Source organism: Meleagris gallopavo, chromosome 10 (assembly GCF_000146605.3).
Source record: "Meleagris gallopavo isolate NT-WF06-2002-E0010 breed Aviagen turkey brand Nicholas breeding stock chromosome 10, Turkey_5.1, whole genome shotgun sequence".
NCBI lineage: Eukaryota > Metazoa > Chordata > Aves > Galliformes > Phasianidae > Meleagris > Meleagris gallopavo.
This window is the reverse complement of record NC_015020.2, coordinates 9212973-9231281: the sequence shown is the minus strand read 5'-3', so window position 1 is coordinate 9231281 and position 18309 is coordinate 9212973. Positions and strand designations below refer to the sequence as shown.

The window sequence follows — 18309 nt, the reverse complement described above, 5'->3', positions numbered from 1 at the left end:
ACTGACAAACAGTAACAAATCTTACCTTTTTGTTTAAAAGCCTGTAAGCTTTCAATGTCACATGCAGGAAAACCCGGGATATTACAGCAAGACCAAACTAGAGCCAGTATTAAGAAACATGCATTAGCTTCTCATGTTTCACTCATGTCAAGATTTGTGTATTTGAATATAACATTGGTACCTGAGGCACAAGAAATGTCACAGAGACCAGCAGAGATTCACGTGTTAAAGAACAGTAGCGATCAGTATGCGTTCTGATCTTTACTTACTCCACTAAGTAGTACTACAAAGAACAATCAGCATAATGAACTATCAACGTATGTGCTAACAGAAGGTGCTTTTACTGTAACCTGCAAATACTACTTATCCGAGGAGAACTATTCAACACCCAACATAAGAAGACTGAAATTACTTCAGTGGGCTTGTTCAATTGCAATGTGCTGATTAATAATGATTTATTTATTCAAATTTCATTCATACTATGGCTGCTTATAAATTGATATTTGTACCACTTCTAAAACCATTTACCCTTGCCAATGTACATAGGTCGCTCCAAAAATAATGCCTCCTGATTGTTTCCATTTGCAAAAGAAAGAGTACAATAACACTATTTAATAGTGCTCAGCTACAAAACACCAGCTTTCAGCATAGTCAATACCACTAGCTGTGCATTTCCAGCAGCCTCGAGCAAGAGCCTGCATGCCACATTCCTAACAATCTGCACCAGCAGAAGTGACTGTCAACGTTGCTACTTCTGAAACATGCTACCCACTGCCTCTCTGTGCTCACTTCACTGTTTGGCCTCCAGTAACGTTCACCAAGCATCAAAGAATGTCAGCGGGTGCTACTTTTTCCCACATGGAGGAATTCAATGACACACCTTTGCTTTTTACACTGCCCCTCTGCTGCCATCTGTCACACAGCAACAACATGTCACAGAACATTGGTGGGAAGGTTCAGCTTCTACTGCTACACCACAAACATCCACCTCTGATGTTATGGGCCAAATATTAAAACTGGAGGCATTACTTTCAGAGCAGCCCTTGCATTTTTGAAGACAGTTTGCATGAATCTCCTCAATTCACATGGCAGCAGTTTTCTCTCTGCACATTTAGCTATATGATTATATTTGTTGGCAGGCAGTTTTGTTATAGAATCTTTAGCAATGCACATTATTACCTATGGGGATTAACTTTTGGTTGCTCAAGCCGCATTTTCATTAAAACTTGAGTTTTGCATGATTATTTTATTACTTAAAGTTTAATCAATCTGAATTTTTCTGAGCACACATTGGAACAAGATTGCAATCAATGCATAAAATGAATCCTTTTCAGATATCAGATAAAACTTAACATGTACTCTGATGAATTAAAATATATTTCAGAAGTCTACCAATGCTTCATACAGTTTATTTCATTTAACTTGTGTAGTGATTTCTTCACTGACAGTGAAAAATAAAGTGTTTCACTTAGCACAGCTTTTCTTCTCACATTATTCTACATAACACATGTGAATGAAAACCAGATAACAGCACCACATCTAACTTTGAAGATGATTAGTGAATTAAACAGAACCTGCAAACCCATAAGTGACACAAATCAGTTTACCCAACTGAATCTGATGTCATTTAACTCAATAAATAAATGGAAAGGAAAAATGGTCAAAATGAATACAGAGGTGCCATGTTGCTGAGAATCTGATATTATACTAGATACTATAAGTATCTAGCTATTTCTTTCTCAAATAGTTTGAATAAAGAACTATCATGGTGTATTCATACAACAAAGCAGATAGACTTGAAAGCGATTTGTTAATTTGTTTTCAAGCACTTGGTTTGTGGGTTAACTTTGATAGCAGAAACGTTTAAATGCAGGACAAAATATAGTTATCCACTTTTCAGTTGTAGAAGTTACTCAGGATTTTGGAAAGAGAATAGTGCTAGAAATGTGGTATACTGTTGACAGGCTAAATATTTTTTATTTTCTTGTGAGATGCAAGTCATATTGTTTGCATCATATTTAAAAGATGATATATACACAAATTTACTGTAAACAGAAACAGAAGAATCACACACAGAAGACTAATGAAATATTTGACTATAAAGTATGCCAAGTCCATCAAAAGGGGTTGCAACGGAGCTGACATACCTATAAGTTGATGAAAGAGAAATTGTAATCATGGAGGGGTTACAGAATCAAAGTAAAAGGTTACAGAGGCCCCCCATCTGATTAAGCTAAATTGACACAGCTGAAAATTACTGTCATTTGACATTTAATATTCAGTCATGAATCACAGTAACTCTAAATTTAAAAATAAAAATAGATGCAAAATTTTATGAGTACATTTCTTTTGGACTACCTCATCCTGCAAGTCAGGACTATTTGCAGAGTTGGAGACTTGACAGAGCTATTTAAACATTATTTGTTGGTAGTTTGTTGTACGCTGTTTTATCAGTTCTCAGCCCTACTTCTTATTATTCATTGACCTTTTTAATTAGGCTCATTAGTAAATGATGTAAACACTCCTTATTAGTAAATAAACAATCTATGAACTCAAGATCCACCAAGCATTAATAATTGCATTACCTAACTTTTATGATCAGATATTTTCTAAGGCAATTATTATTATTATTTTTTTTTTAAACCACTTAAGAACTGTCTGGAGCAGTGAATGACTCCAACTTTTTTTTAATGCATGTATTACCCACAAAATGCTTCTGGCAAATATTTCCTGAGTTACACATAAACATTTCATTTCAGACTCAGTGTGACAAAGATAAGTTAAACAACACACCAAAACAAGTAGTTCAGTAAATTCAGTAATTAATTCATTCTGAACAGACTACACATGCAGATTGAAGAACCATGGGAAAACAGTTTTGACTCAGACTGTTTATTAACTTCCTCAAATATCTGACATTTTTGGAAGAACCAGGAATATTCCTCTTCAATGCTTTCCCTCACCTTCCATGACAAAACCCTTATGCAGTTAACACAAACATCTAACTCAGTAGTCCAGTTCTCAGTGTTGATCGCCCAGTACCTCTTGTTTACATCAAAGAGAAGCAAAGATTTTAGTAGTTCTCCTACATCTGACTTGTTTGTAAGATGCTATGCCACAGAAATACAAAATCACCACGGTTGGAAATGACCTACAAGATCATCCAGTCCAACCATCCACCTATCACCAATAGTTCTCACTAGACCATGTCCCTTAACATAACGTCCAAACTTTCTTTGAACGCCTCCAGGGTTGGTGACTCCACCACCTCCCTGGGCAGCCCATTCCACTTCCTGACCACTCTTTCAGAGAAGTAATATTTTCTAATGTCCAGCCTAAATCTCTCCTGGCACAGTTTGAAGCCATTCCCTCTAGTCCTATCACCAGTTACACAAGAGAAGAGGCTGACTCCCAGCTCACTACAACCTCCCATCAGGTAGTTTATAGTGCAAAATTGCCAAATGCAATCATCAGTAATGTATTTCTTAAAGGTGCCATCTCTCCACTGGAGTCAGAGGGCACGCATTTGACAGACATTCCCTAGATACTTCCCATGAAGGTTTGAAGGTTATATGCAATTACTTCACTCCACTTTCCAAAACACATTTGAGGTATACAGTTAAGCAATTTAACAAGTATTTAAGAAATAAAAAATAACTCTGGGGTACTTTCGTAAGTTTTGCTTCCCAGATGCTGATTACTTGCCCTCGAGTACCTTGGAAATAAATCCGTCTTTCACTTGTACTGGATTACTTCTAAATAGTATTTAGAAATTCAGTTTAGATCCTGTAAAGAAGTCCAAGACCTTAACAGACAACCAAGGATCTGGACCAACTAACAATACGGATAAATCCTCCTCAGTTCTGAATGGTCATGCAGAAATACAGCACCACCAGAAACAATTACCAGAAAACTAGGTAAAAACTACATTGAGTGATTCACAGAGATGCAACTAAAATAAAGCTTATATTTCACTTACTATGATATGTGCTGGTAAGTAATAATACAACTTTTCCAGATAATTGCCTACGTCTAGGGACTCTAATAATATTTTTGGTACATTTTAAGATTGAAATTAGATAATTATAATACATTCTAATTTACGGAAATTAAGGAGAACCTCATGGGTGTGGAATTATCTAAGTACTGTTTTCCAACTGTTCTTACTCTCCCTCTCTCACTGGCATCTGAATACAGCAACTGATGGAGGAAAGGGTAAACATCTTTTTTCTCTGAAATTTTAGTATCAACATTATAATACGGGCCCAGCAACCCAGAAACAAATATGATGTCTCTTACCTTGTGTCAGTCTCGATCTTGTATTCCCATAACTTAATAAAGACTGAAGTGCAGCCCTGCTGGAGAGAAAATTGCAATGTTAGCGTAAATCTTACTTAACCAGCTTCAAAATGGAAAGCAAATCTTTTGAGTTTTTCTTAAGTTACATCTATTTTAGACCAGTCTTCCACAGAAGTTGTCATTACAGAGTATTTCTCATGTAAGACAAAGCCTGACATGGCAAGGTCAATAAAAATTATCACAGAAGAGGCATCTCACATTTCTTGTAAGCTCTAAATGATTCTATTCTGATGGTATATATGACAAAGTGGGAGGGATGGGGAAGGGGGGAAGCACGTATCTCCACCAAGTAGTTGTTAAACAAGAAAAATTTTCTGATCAAAGGAAGTTTTATCTTTTTCTCTCGTGTTTTCTCCTGGAGTTTCTTCACCAAACTGTGATTTTCAAGTCTAACAGCTCTGAAGGTGCAATAAGGAAAACATGCTTGCTCACGTAGCTCAAGTCTCATCTGTTAGCTGACAAAGAAACTAAGATCACAGCTGTTACACAATGGTACTGTGCTTTGGCCAGCTGTATTCCACATAATGTGGGAACAATATTAATGCTGTTTCTAAACTCACAGTGCTGAAACACATCAGGAAAGGCTGTCAGCAAAATAAGTCTCAGAACATGATAGCTTTTCTAGTCAGAAAAAGATTTTCCCCCCAGACCCTCTTCTTTGAAGGAAATTTAATCTTTTTTTATACAAACCACCACACCCTGAAGAGTATACTACAAGGCCAATTAATCATGAATATAAAACAATACAAAAACCACATATCATTTTCTAACACTGTTTCTGAGAAGTCCAGCTATATCTTGCTAGACTGAAGACAGCTACTTTGTGAAAGAAGCAAAACAGTTCAGTGCCAACAGCTCAGACTACTTAACAAAATTCAGAGGTGATGATTTCCCCTTATGTGAACAAAAACCAAATAGTTATATTACAAAATTTAATAACCCTGTTCCACAGTGTTAACAAGCACAAGGCAGGCAGTGGACTCAGTAAGCCAGTCTTACGTTCTGTCATGACAAACATGAAGAGCAATTGAAAGAAGACAGCTGTGACAGTAACAACATGAAACAAAAAGCTATTAGACTGGCAAAGTATGAGCAGCACTGCTTGACACCAAAAGCTTCCCTGAGGACTGATATAAACAGAGTTAGAAAACAGAGAGGTCTGAACACGTATCATTGTGAATAAAGCTGTGTGTCAGGAGCGGACACACAGAGTGGAAAGCAAAGAAATCATAAAAAGCTTTGAGAGAGAGACAGAGGGAAACAATGTGAAAAGAGTTTGCTTATTGGGTATGCTGTGCACTACAAAGTTTTTCTCTGCAGACAGTTTCAAACCTGTTTCCTGTTCGAATCCTGCTGTGACCTGGGAAATGAGAGTGTCTGAGCAAACAGTAAGAAACAAAGAGCTGACAAGGCAAAGGTGAAATGGGGAGTCAAAACTGAATAGGTACCATACAACAAACCAAGTTGCATATAAAGAAGGCTGCAGTTCAATTATCTGCTTCGACTCTGACAAAACTCTAGAACTAGATTCACTGCTGTTGCTTTTGAGAAGAGGGTCAAGATTTGATTCCATATAAGAGGATAATGAAGATGGCAGGCCACTCATCTGTACCAGTGGTGACCTTCATCTACTTACTTCCGTAGTTGGAGAAGAAATGAGGTTAACGGTCCAGAATTCTCTCCCACTGCTCCCCACAAACAGATTGTATTCAAACCCTCAATTTCTTTTCCATTTCCCCATTCCTGCCCTTCTCCTCATCCTTGGAATAATAGACACCAGTCTTGCTTATTCTCCAGAAAAGCAGAATTTTAAAATTTTTATTTTAGCCTCCTTTCCAGATAAAATTGTCCATTTTTCATCTATCGCTAATCAGAAACTTACCCATACTTTCTGCAGAACTAAGCAACTCATAGTTCCTTCCTACTTTTAGGATTCTATGACTCTAAATTAAACAATTCCAATCTTTAATGAACTCTGATTGTCTAATTATCTGATCATCTTCTTTTCCTCTTGGTTTCTTGATAAGTTTAAGAACTTCTCTTTGTACCAGTAGGAACTGGGCTTACTAAGGCTGTGTACAAAAGAAAAATAAGAAAATAAAACACCACAACAGCACATAGATTGTTTATGGTTTGTTGTGATTGGGTATAGTTGAAGCACACAGTCTGACTTACCCTGCTCCCCATAGAATAATGGAATAGAATGTAACCAGACACTGGTATTTAATAATTTCCTTCTAATGCCCAGGTTATTCTACACAATAACAAGAGATGCATTGTACAATGAATCTAACATTTAATTGGGCAATAGTCCCTTCAAAAAAAAAAAAATTACAGTAACATTTAATTTGCAAGGAAGGGTAGGAGAAAAAAAAAACAAGATAAAACAAGAGAGATTACACAAACTCAGAAGGACCAAATCAAGGACTTGGATTAATTAAGGAAGGAACCCAAGAAGGATACATATTCCCAAACAGACTGAAAGCACGCTGGCAGAAAGGAGATTTGATGTTATCAACAAACATTTTTAGGCTATTAAAAATATTTCGCATAACATTTTAATTTTAGCAGAATAACCATGACTACACAACTTTTCTTCTTTCACTAAATATTCCTCTTAATGCTATGGCTTCAAAGCACATCAGGTTATGCTTCATTTTTAAAGGGAAGACTGAATACATATTTTTTTCTTTCCAAATCCTATTTATTTTTTAATGCTATGAAAACAATAGTGCAAGAACCAAGACACAGCTCAGGTCAGCTTTACTAGATAATTATGAGAGAGTGGGGCTGGGGCACTGTTTTGTTTTACTGAATCTACTACAAGCAGAATTGCATATCATACTTCTGGAATAGAAACCAATAAAATACAGATTTTTTTTTACCAGAAGATGAATATTAAACCCACTAAAAATAAGGAAAGTTTACAAATTATGTAAAAATGTAATAAGAACCTTGTCATTTCAAGAACTGTCATACCATTATTTCTCTTACACTAGAATTAGTTTAAGATAAAGAACCTTCAAACGATAACATTTCCTCATATATCCAGTGGATACGCATCTCAACTTAAAGAGTTATTAAAGAACTAACCATGAACATTTTCCCAGAAAAGTGAGACTATTTTGCCTCTCCTTCCATTACTGCTACCCCAACTCCCACCATTTACCTCATATTCCTGACATGACAACATTATGTCCTCTTATCCTGATAGGCTGCATTGTGTATTTGGAACATACACTCAAATCATTACTTTGAGATCTTAAGAAGTTTATTACTGTCACAGGGAGAGCAGGAAAGATGCTAACATTTGAAACAAATACAAGAAATACTAGGGAAGACAAAAAAGTCCATACATTTTTTAATTATTTAAGGAGTTTGGAACTCCTACAGAAGTAATCCAGATCCTCTCTAAAAGAAACAGGTAAACGAAGGAATGTGTTCCCTAGCCTCGCAGTAAAACAGTTAGTGCTAGGTCCATGATCCAGTTTAATGCCTTTGACAATAGATAATAACTCTAAACAAGCTAACAGACAGCAGCTAATCACAATACATGAGGAAAGATGATAAATGAGCAATTACTTCAATCAGCATGCAGAAATGGGAAAGCCATAATCCAAACTGCACCTAATAAGATCTTTATTCAGCAACTCTAAAGAAAAGTACCTGTCACATTCATTAGGTGGAAGATAAATCTCCAATATTCAATTGTAAATAATGCAGTAGACAAGAACATTAATTACTTATACAGTATCCATGGATAGAGCACAAGAACAAGTCATTGTACAAATCATAAACACTAAAAAATTATTTTTATGGTGAAATAATCGCACAGCTGAAATAACCAAATGGAGCTTAAGCCAAATACAACATTTACTCCAAGAGAGTTTAAACCCATTGATGTCCTCAATAACAACTCCATTAGTTATCTGAGATAATTTTTCCACCAATTTTTTAATAATTACCTATAAAGTTACCTAATGGTTATTTAACTCTTCCGAACAAGTTCTGATTTTGCTCCTGTTGCATTCTACAAAGTGTCTAATTTTATGTCTTAAGTTTAATTGACATGTTTTATTGATTAAAATGGCTGAATTGAGCACAAATACATAAGAAAACGTTTAACAGCATGTGTTACAGCTCTCACAGAGGAAATTCATTAAAACCGCATTAATTTCATTTTATAAGTGTAAAACATATCATATTAAAAGCTCACTGCAGCCATTATGGCAATCGCTGGATTTTTGAATAGGACTGTATTTGTACAATTTAGCTTCCACTATTATATAATATATATTAATATATTAAATTATATATATAACATTATATATTGTTATTATATATTAATATATATTAAATATTATATATTTTTTAAAAGGACCATCACTTGCAAATACAGTTGAGAGCATATGCAAGGAGGGATTATTTTAAAGGGTAAAACTATAGATTATCTTTCCCTTCCTGCTTCCCTTAGTATATACTGCTTCCAGCAGTAAAGAAGCAGAAGCTTAAAAAATAAACTGAGCCAAATTGATGCGTTCACCCAGCTAGTCTTTTCTCCCTCTAGCCAGTTTAAAAACATAAAAGAAATTGATTGATTTATAACCACACATTCACTATATCTTCAAACACAACAATATGCCCTTTTAGAAAATGGCAGAAAAAGCTACACCTTAAAATGTGTGTCATCTAAATATAAAGTTCACTTGTGAAAAGTTCAGCTACTAAATGCTTTTTTGAAAATTACTCAACATCTGTTTTTCAATTGCTGTGTTTGATACATGTGTATATATGTATTTTTTATTTTTATTTTAGAATTGCCAATACTTCCTCTTGCTGCCTTCTTACTCAAGTTAGGATTGGATTTAAAAGTAGGATTTAAAGTCGGGTAGAGACAGAATCAAATTTACCCTTGACTTCTACGTCTGATTGCAACTCCACCATTCCATTTGAGAATCCACTGTTAGTGTTATTTACACCAACTGAAAATGGAGTGGCAAATATATAAAAACTGAGCCTTGGAAATCTTGAAATCTATTCTCAGTTTTATTTCATCAACAGAACAGAACATCAGAACAGAAAACATGGCTGCATATTTTATGCTGTTGACGTGACTATCTCCAGAGAGATAAGCTTATCTGCACTGCCAAACAAACCTTTAAATGATGTCTGGGAAGAGCTATAGATGATTATTATACTAACACCATTGCTTTAAATCATTTATTTTTTGCTACACTAGATAATGGAACCAGTTAAGCATTATACATTAAAAACTTAGAAAGGTTAAAATTATTTGAAAAACAATATTTTAAAGTACATATCAGTTTTATCATGCATTTACATTTTATCATAGAAACATCATACTTCTCTTTACATATTTTCTAACAAAATAATTCTATCCTTAACCTTCCTTCTTGCTTACTGGAGACCTCTCTTATGCGTTTAATGTATAGCTTTGATAATTGATTATTTTAGATTCACTTTATTCTCGTATTCATGTCTAAAGCATTCTCTTGAAATGATGCAATGCTGTATACATGACTTCAAACTACAGGATGAAGTAGAGAGACTATAGCAATATATTTTTTCTGACTTCACAAAGATTCAATATTGATTGAATATACATACTCTATAGTAACACTCATACTAAAACAGACAAATGTATAAAGCTACACTAGTTGATGGAGAATATGCCCTGAAAACAAAGACAACTGAAAGCACTTCTGCTTAGAAGAACAGTCAAAATGGTATTCATGAAAGACTAGATTTCTCTCATTTAGCCTCTATGAAGTTTTTTTGCCTTTTTTTTTTTTGAGTACTGATTCAGAAATGGGAAAGAATTTGCTGAATAAAAGAGCTTTGACATTTAGATGGCTATCTGCATATAAATTAGGAAGTTAATTACATTCTCATGAGCTGCATATAATGAAATTTGCAAAGAACATTTTATGTTCAGTAGAGAACTGAATTTGTCTGATTATATTGTGTTTTTTTTAAATGGTCATTTGCATAAACTTGCAAATCATTGAAAAGTTATATTTAATTTTTATGCTAATTTACTTTTTTCAAATTAATAGGAGATATTACAACTTAAGTAACAGTAACTGTCAGGTTTGATAGTGCAGAGCAGAAGTAAAACTAACTCCCTACTTTGTTCTGATAGGTTGTTGCTACTTTATTATGTTCAGATATACAATATTAAAATACAAGCTAACTACATATGCTCAGGTCATTACTCTCAAAAGATGATTAACTTCAAAAAATATATCCTGAAAAATGATTTTTGGACTTCTTGTCCTTTTAAGTCCTCCAAATGTAATAAATTAAATAATGGAAGGATGCTATAGAATTCTTCCTATTTATTTACTCACGTCATTTTCATTCTATACTCTGGAGCTCTATGGGAACAATACAAGCTGAGGCTCATAGAACTTCATACCTTCCAGAGGTGGCCGTTATAAGCACATTAGAGAAATACCACAAATCTCTATGTAAGATTGTAATACAGGGTCAATCCTTTTAAGGACAGACAAATGGAAGACCTCAGTTCATTAAAAGCACAAAAATTCCTCCTACAGTAAATCTACTACTGTAGAATAGCCTATAGATTTCAGTTTTTAGTTTTAACACTTTTCTCAAACAAAAACAAAAACCAAAAAACAACAAAATAAAAACCATAAGTAAGAACTGCAAGAATATGCAAGCATACATACATTTTCACTTCTGATTGACTTCGCACATGGAGTAACTGGCAAAGCAAACACTTTTATGAAGCTTGTTGCACCTTTTATTATGTAAGCAACCCAACTTTCTAAAACTTGTACAAGAAGGACTGAACCTCCTGTAATTTAACGGTGACAGAAGATGCTGGAGCCCATAAAACATCTACAGTTAAAGCTCTTTTAATCTAATGGAGACGTCTCCAGTGGTGCTATGATAATTTCAGTAAGACTCTCTTTAATCCATTTGAAAAGGATGAGCAATACTGTGAACTTTACTTTGCAGGAGACAGCAGGAAGAACTTGACAAACTGTTCTTAAAGCGTTTGATATCCAAAACCTACCAAGCATTTTTTTTCTGTCAAAGCCAACATGATTAAGACATTTTAGAGTGGCTTTGGGCTTTCTTTAACTGTAGATTGTTTTATTTGAATAAGTCACAAAACAATTAGTAATTAGTAATTAGTGTATCCCTATCTACACAGTAGATGTAACACTTTCTACTACTAACACTACAACTTGATTCCAATAAATACAGTATTAAAGTCATCACAACATTCATTAGTTAGGCACTCAAAGAGTATTAGTATTATGAAAAGTGAATTAATAAGAGATGCTGAACTTTCTACTTCCATGTGGGGCCAAAGAAAGAAGTCAGTTCATCACATTAGTTGGGGATGTTTCAGGTTTATGTTTGAGTATTTGAGTTGCAACCGCAGCTTTGAAGTGGACTGTAAAGTAAGCTTTAAAAAGAAACTTTTCTAAAATAGAGAAATCTTCAATTTCTCCTCTAAAACAATCCCTCTCCGAAATCCAAAAGCACAGCAAACCACTTTGAAGACTAACAGTTAAATATAACATAAAGGTGACTGAATGAATAATGAAATGTGTACACAACTCTGATCTAATAAGCACTGTATCTTCAAAGGTTCAGGTACAACATAAGTTAATGAGAAATTACTTGGAGTTGGATTACAGAAAACTCTCCAAAAAATGCTCAAACACAACAACTCTTAGCAGTTCTAAACAGCTACAAACACCAGCTACTATTTCCAACTGAAAATGTCTAGAACTAAGTGCAAAAGTGTTTCTCTCACAAAAACAAAACAGATCACTAGACAATCAAGGTGTTTGCTGTTTCATTATTACTGTGAGTACAGTAATATGGTAACAGCAAGATATGGTTTTGTGTTGTTTTCATCATTTAAGAAAATGCTTTTATCTTCGTTTTATTTTTGTTGTTACACTTGTTTGGACAAGGACAATGCCTCAGCAACATAAGATTTTAACCTAGATTAGCCCAACCTACCACCACGGTAGAAAACCTTTCAGTTTCTCCAGCAAGATTTGGATTGCAAAACAAGCAACAAAAATAAAATGAATAGAATCAATATCCAGGCTTTTCAGTAGAGGTAGAATTCAACTTCCTTCATATTCTGCACTGCTGACTAATATTGCCTGCATTTCCTCTTTCCCACCTCAACCCATTCACCAAGAGACTTCCATTCTTCTTTTGCCCCCACATATCATCCTGAACAAATTAATTAGTATATAATTGTAAAAAAGGTAATAGTAATTCATATTCTTGCCATTTTATTCTTCCTCTACTCTCCAGTTATGATGTACTTATGATTTATAAATAAAAAATAAGGTAATCTGCCTGATATTTATTTAAAATGGCATGTTTACATCTTAGCATGGCATTCCATAATTCATTCTATTACATTCAAACATCTAAGAAAACTCCAAACCAGAGCCAGGCGGCTTTTATTTCTTTCCCACAAAAGCTTTGTGGATGTAATAGTCTCTCTTTCTTCAACACATACACTGCATCCAGATCTTCTAAGTTCTCCTATTCTTTTATTTTTTTAAGTCAGGGATGTGTTTACTTTTCTACTCATACAGCTACTTGCATCACAAATATGGAATATAGTTACACTTGTCTTAATAATTCACTTAGTATTCACTACAACCTACAGATGATTCAAAACTCATCTAGAACTCACATGAATGTCACAGCTACTTCCACATGAGTTCCAATGTAATCCAGCATATTTAAAATCCAATTGGCACCATGACCTGAAGTATATAGCTAATATCCAAGGAATCAGAGCTCCTTTTCCCAGCACCTCTATTCCAAGTCAACACAGTAAAACTTTACAAAATGAAAAACTGCATAACAAATAACTCTGCATATCCTGATCAGAAAACATAAGAGCAATTCTCATTTTTCTTTTTTTACATGTGCTCAATTCATTCATGTGATGAAATTAAGGGAAAAAGAAAAGACTGATGTGAATTATGTTACATGCCATTCCTGAAGGCATTCAAGGCCAGGTTGGATGGGATCCTGAGCAGCCAGATCCAGTGGGTGGCAACATAGCCCAGGGCAGGGGGTTGGAGTTACATGATCCTTAAAGTTCTCTCCAACCTAAGCCATTATATGATTCTAGATCAGAAAACAAGTTTGTCTTCCTCCTACATCCTCAGAGATCAAAATATCGTAAAAATACAAGTCTCCATCTGATGTTTATTCAAAAAAACCAACTATTTATACCAAGTCTATATCCCTTTCAACAATAAAGATCGTCCAAATTCAGCACAATTTTATTTGAAAGCACCGAAGACTGGAGTTAAGTTTGCATACACACCAACAGTCACTGAATAGAACTGCTGTATCAATTATTGCAAAAGTAGTTGTAAGCTCAAGCAGATATCATTACTCTTAAGAGGCTGCTCTGTTCATAGAAACCACATAAAGAGAGCTGCAGCATGAACAATTGATTACTGTCTGGTTTTAAAACTAAAACTTGGAAAAAGTTCAATAAATATTAACCCAAGTCAGACGTCTGGGGTTGGTCCCACTCATACTCATCCTGGCTCTTGGGACATAACAACTTACATAGGTTACACATTACACATGCAGATCTCAGAAGAGTTCTTTATACTATAATGAAGTACTTGAACTGCCACCAAATTTGTTTGAAACAATGTAAATCTAACCCTAAATATATAGGGTATATAAGTTGCTTTAAAAAAAACAACCTCTAGACTGTCCAGATTTCAGTGAAATTTTTCTAACATACTTAGTTTTAATGATCCAGTTTGAGGAAATGATAATGTAATCGTTTGTCTATGGTTTTTATTTATAAATGCATGACTTCATCTACCAACAAAATCCATCATAGGGCAAGATCTTAAACTATTATCTCATTTTTTAGGTATTTATTTGCTTTAAGATAATATTCGTGCCATGTATGACTAAGATTCTGGGACCATGCATTGACAAAGGGATTATTTACTGCACCAGACAGTTTCATTCCAGCTGAAAGAATACACTCAATGCAAGAATGATCACGTGAAGTGAAATAGATTATGATATTTGATGGTTATATATTTTAAAAGACTTGCTTGCTCCTAAGTTCTATAGATTTAGCTCCAAATTCCGTAATTGTCTCTAAACAGTAAGCAACATACTTATGCAATCACATTTGTTGTTTCTGGAGTATGTTTAAGCAGTAGAGTACCAAAGTAGCTGATAAGCCCTATTTAATGACAGCTACAATACGTTCAAGTATTTTTTCTTACAATAACATGAACATTGTATTATAAATATTAAGTTTGTAACGCTCAATTACACAGAGTTTCTCATAGCACATAAATGTGCACAGTAAACTGTGATGTTAATTGTTCGTTTATACAGATGAAAGTCAACAGTACTGAAGTATGTAGAGGCATCATCTTATAACATAATTTCAAGATGCATCTTGAAGAATACCACAAGCGCAGGAACAAAACTAAACACATCTTTTCTAACAATAATGAAAACTCTAGCTGTCTTCAAATCCAGCAACTTCCCAGCAGATCCTCTGAACTCAGAAGGATTTAATGAGTTTCAAACCAAAGAACAGTGAACTAAAAACACATTAGTACTGAGGAGAGTGCCAGGCCAATGATTGAGTTCTAGTAGTTAAGAGGAGATTTACATTATACTTTAAGAAGCATAAAATAAATTGATTACCATATCTGAATACAGAGAACATGCCAAGTTCCTAATTCAATGATGTAACGAAGTAATTAAAAATTTTCAATAACATTTATAAAACTACAAACGCCACAAGAAAACAGCTTCAAAAATATTATCTTTTCTTACTTGCAGCCATGAAGCAGTGCTGCTGTCTATAAGATGACATTAAGTGACCAAAGGAAATTCCACACGCTGCTGACACTGAGGAGCAAAAACAAAGAAAAAAAAATAAGCCTTCTAGCACCTCTGTCATGAATCTTATTTGATACTCCTAAATTAAGAGTACTGGCTTCTTATTTCCATATCTTTTCACCCAATTCCATGGATGCCTAACATTACTAACAAGTCTCTTGTACTTGAATTACCATTTTTTGTTTTGATACTAACTTCCCGTACTGATGCCTAATAAGAAGGGAAAAGGCCACACCTGCTTTCTACCTGGAGCTACAGGGCACCACAGGTGGGGGCATTTTACTTCAATTCACTGTTATTGATTGGAACTTGCAAAATGGCTGATTTTACGTGGTACCTTCAGGACCTCAGAGCAAGTTTCATCCCCATTTCACTTTTTTTAATTCACTGCATAACAAAGCAAACCAGTGATCACTGCCTCAAATATAAAGAAAAAAACCACACAAGTAGACTCTTTTCCTCCTGTTCTGAAGTTACCTCATTTTCACAAGCACTCCACAGGACTTTCCTCTGAGGAGAGTAAAAGTGGTGCGGCAGTTGTGGCGGGAAACCTAGCACCTTCTGCTGCTCTGTTTCTCACAGGTCCCACCATGCTCAGCGCTCTGGCAGCAGGCTGCGGCTCCCTAAGCACATCCCCACTCCTTTGCCACAGCAGCAGTTGCAGCAGGATTGTCTCCACTCTGACACACAGCAGTTATGGCAATGGCAATGCTACCCTGTGCTCTGGCACACCATTGGTTGCAGCAGCACTTCCCTCAGGACTTTCCCCACCCTTGTATCAGTTCTCTCAGGAGGAAATTGTTCCCGCCATGTGGAAAGCACCCACTGTCATGGCCTGAACTACAGAACGCTAAATGCCTCCTTGGCAGATAACTTTAACATGAATTGGCTTTTTCTCCTGGTCCTTGCTACTGCAGGTCCAGCTGCAATCCACTGTAACCAGTACACAGCCAACATCTCAGCTCTGCAACCCCCTGCACTCAGCAGCATGTGCCCAGCCCAGCCCACCACAGCTGTGCCCAGACAGCTGGGGCAACACAAACGAGGCCTTCTCACCAGGATTAAATCCTTGCCTCCTAATTTGCAATACAACCAGGACGCAATGAGAATGGAAACAAATTGTTGAAAGTAGAGAGGCTTAGAGTAACATTTCAACACAGCTCCTTTCTGTACAGATTCATTCTTAAGATGTATGATAAAAAAAATTATCCGTACTATGGAAACAGACTGATAACTCAGGAAAATGAAAAGGTCACTCTGATTCTGAGAACTCACCCTTGGAGCTAAACTATTTTACATACAGCCCATATATTATGAGTAGCTGGTATTCACACTAAATTGTGTTTTATTGTGAGTAATCTCTTGTTCTTGGCTAATATAATTGTGGTTCATCACTAGCAGAATATAAAGTCATAATGCTTTATCACTTTGGTGCCATCACTCTCTTGTAATTCATCATGACGTGTAATAGGACTACATGCCACTATATGATTTGTTTTCTCTATTGTTTGTATTTCAGTAGAGCACAATGAACACTGGAGAGTAGTTGAGAACTGGAAGATTTTCAAGGACTTGAGTCAGATATGCTTTCATGAATGAGGCTACACTTCAGCTATATGAAATGAGAGTTATTTGAGCCATCTATCCACTAAGAATCTAGTCCCTATTTGACAATGACAGAAGAAAAAATAATAATTATTCAATTTTTGTTTATATTTTCTATTAAATTAGCATTTTTATAAGATTTATACCACTAAGAGTAAACTTCAAAACCATGACAGTGATGAAAACCATGTCTTTCAGAAAGTCAAAATAACTAAGATGCCTCTAAAGGGAATTTTTTTTTTAAGAATGTTTTTTCTTTTTTTCATAAAACATACCTTGCAAGTTCTAACAAACAAGAACAATTTCATCATGCAGTAAAATCCAAATTATCTAAAAATTAGTTATTGTCATATTTGATTTAGTTAAGGAAGATTTCTAAATAAAATGAGTTCCAGGGTAAAGAAGTGCTCAAATTCACATGACTTAAATCAAAATGAGATTGGAGAGTTTTACTGATTTATTAACAATACATTACTAAGAAGGAGCACAGATCAAAACTGTAGACATGAATATAAAGCTCACCTGCACTAAATCATTCAGACCTTAGTATTTTTGGAACTAAATATATTAAGTACAAATAATTTATAATTAACTCCTTATTGATTATAAAAAATACATCACTAGAATAAAAGCACTTTGTAAATAAAATATGCTTTTAAAAAAGAATAGTATTAAGAAACTAGTACAGAGCTGCCTTTGTGGTACTTTCTTCACAGCAGCTTTGTTTTTTATTGAGAATAGAACTACCCCACTCTAAACAGATTATTAAAAGAAATAAAATTCATCAGTCTTGAACCTATGTCATCTATGTTGTTAAAGAAATCCTTTTCCAGAAACATTATTTCTGAAAAAGGATTTTCCAATCCGTTAGGCCTAAACGGATTGTATTTATGTATTGTTCTACTTACGAAGAAGCAAAATTGCTTCTGACAGGTTCTTGGGGATACCAGGTAAAGTATTTGCAGTTAGGCAAACAATCATATACAAGAAGAATAGAACTCACCTAACTAGGGAAAAGGCTCTTTAGCTATGCAGCACTCCTTTGCAATAAGCAGTCTACATTAAAGAGATGCCCTCCCTTCAGAGGCTAACCCTTTTATGAGCCCAGAGTGGTCTGGGCTTTTATGAACACACCTGGTCTACTCCTACTGATCACCTGGGGAGCACAGCTGCAAACAATCTGCCTGTGCTCCACAGGCCAGCCACACCCCTTCATCAGGTGCTCAATCATCAGCTCAAACCCTGAACTAACAGTTCCCTCACAGCTGTATAATATATGAATTATAGATATTCATGCATGAAAGACAGCAATCATTTTTGTGAGGGATATTGATCAATAACTCACCTTAGAACACAGAGTTGGACTGAAAGGTCCTTTTTGTTCCTTTAGTCTATTTTGATAGGATA

General features: G+C 35.1%; 1 long non-coding RNA gene across 1 annotated transcript; it reads right to left on the bottom strand.

Annotated features, from left to right (window-relative positions):
• Nucleotides 1-4296: 4296 nt before the first annotated feature.
• On the bottom strand, nucleotides 4297-17988 carry LOC109369160. Its single transcript, XR_004160838.1, has 3 exons — nucleotides 17906-17988; nucleotides 15232-15306; nucleotides 4297-4358 (listed from the first exon to the last, which is right to left on the bottom strand). It is a non-coding gene; the product is annotated as an uncharacterized LOC109369160 (long non-coding RNA).
• Nucleotides 17989-18309: the final 321 nt, after the last annotated feature.